Genomic DNA, 2,445 nt, shown 5'->3' on the forward strand with positions numbered 1-2,445 from the left:
GCCACTGCACTCCAGTGTGGGCGACGGAGTGACACTCCAACTCAAAAAAAAAGATGAGAGGTAGGAAAAGATCCAAAATGGAAAAAAAAAGATACAAAAGAGAAAAAAGGGATCAGACTGGGAGTCTTGAAAGATTATTTTCCTGTGTTGTTCACGGCTTAACCTTTTACAATTTAAAAAAAAAATATTTTAAAATCAGAGTCTCAGTCTGTTGCCCAGGCTAGAGTGCAGTGGCACGTTCATGGCTACCACGGCCTCAACCTGCTGGGCTCAGGCCATCCTTCTGCCTCAGCCTTCCAAGTAGCTGGAACCACAGGCATGTGCCACCAAGCCTGGCTAATTTTTTATTTACTGTAAAGGCAAGGTCTCACCAAGTTGCTCAGGCTGGCCTCGAATCCCTGGGCTCAGGCAACCCTCTTGCCTCTGCCTTCCAAAGTGCTGGAATTATAGGCATGAGCCACCGCGCCTGATAGCTCTATTTGTCTCTGATTAGACTTCTTAGGTAATTAAATAAGAGTGAGCAGTATTGTGAGAAGATAAATTCTTATTGTGAACATCATTCTATTATTCTTTAAGATAATCCTACCTCCATTTCTGAAAGACTAGAAAAAAGAAACCACTGGTATAAAAATATCCAAAATAGGCTACTTTAAGAAAAATAAAATTCAAGTACCTGGGTTTGCTGCTGTAGTTGATTTTTCCTGTTTCAGGTCCATGTGCCCTGAAGTTAACATCAGTGTTTTTAGTCACAGAGTTTAGGACCAGGAGCAAATAATAGGAAACCGCCTTGAGACTGGCACTTGGGGATCAAAGTTTGTATTTGCATTCTGTCACTCTTTTTCCAATGAACTTGAATATCTTTTCATGATATAACAATCTCAAAAGCTGAAAATGACAGATTCCAAACTTTATACTATACAGATAAAGTGTAAGATTTCCACTTCTCAGATTTCCATGATTCATAGAGATCAGTTGAGAAGAGGCTACACAGGTTAACCAATCAACCAACATTACTTCTCATTAAAAACTATTTATTTACATATATAGTTCCAGGTTCAATCTTATCCCAGACTCTAGACTGATGAAATTGTGCAGACTCCTCATCTGTGCTGCTTAAGGATTTCATCCGTAGCCCTCAGCTCTCTATTCTTTGTAGTCTGCCTCTTATCAAAAGGTTTCCAGCAACATAATTCAAATCTAAATTCTCATTAGCTGGCTTCAAGAAACTATTTGCAAGAGACTCAAGGGTCATTTCACATCAGTTTTCTCTACTGAGACACTTAAATCCTGGCTCTCCTCTTAGCAGCTCTGTGGCCTTAGGCAAGTCAGGTTGGCTCTCTGAGCCATTGGTAAAATTTGGATATTCCCATCCACCTGGTAAGGACACTATCAGAGTAAGGATCAGACATGTTTGTCAACAACCAAAGACATGGCATGGTACATGGTAGGTGTCATAGAAACAATAGCATTACAACTGCACCCTCATGTCTCATCTGACAAGCAACTCTAGTCTCTCAGTGCTTCATAAAAGTTTTTAAAATGCTGGTATATATGTAAATAAGCTGATGGGGACTTGAAGTATATAGATATAGATATCCATTTAGCTAATTAACAATAGATTTATGCTATCAAATTACCAACAGTTTAAGTTTGCATGGGTATTTCTTACCTTAAATTTACATAACTGGAATCACAATCTTTTACCTCTGGCTTTTATGAATCGACCAGAATTTGTCAAGCACCTACCAGATACTCAGCATCAGGGAGAGTGCTGTGATAATGAATTCTTATTAGTGTAGAAGATTAAACATTAGATTCAAACACTGGTAGTAAGAGTGAGCTATCCTTTCCTGTTGGTAATCCTCAATTTCTAGGATAGTGAAATAACCAAGCCCTACTGAACACTCTCTCAACAGTAATCTGTTAGTAATATTAGAAGGCTATCAATATGTGTTAAGGACAATTATTTAAATGGTTCATTTTCCCTGTTTTATTAACACAATCACTATAACTTCAATCTCGGTGTTTAATTTTCCCCAACAGTTTAGCTATTTCCAAGAAAAACAATCATTTGAAGGCTGGCATTGCTGATAACAAAACATAACTCTCTTGTATTAGCTTCTCTTTACCAGATAGTTTTAGTAAAAACAGAACCCCAAAACTTTCTTCCTGGTTCCTACTTGCATCCCTTAATACGGCAAAAGCCTTGGTTTTTGCATGTCACAATTGTCAAATTGTCAAACTTACTTCGAGCAACGAGCAGTGGGCAAGCCCAAAGAACCCCAGAATTGCCCAAGTTACACTAAACACAGTATAAACACAGTATAAGCATAGATACAGGTGACTTTCATGTTTCTCAAATTCTTTTCTTCCAGAACACCTGAGGGTTACACAGCCAACACTTTTACTTAAAAAAAAAAAAAAAAAAATTAAAATAACTGTAGT

The sequence above is a fragment of the Carlito syrichta genome, unplaced genomic scaffold (genome assembly GCF_000164805.1).
Source record: "Carlito syrichta isolate Samal-C Ts95f unplaced genomic scaffold, Tarsius_syrichta-2.0.1 Scaffold312739, whole genome shotgun sequence".
Classification (NCBI taxonomy): domain Eukaryota; kingdom Metazoa; phylum Chordata; class Mammalia; order Primates; family Tarsiidae; genus Carlito; species Carlito syrichta.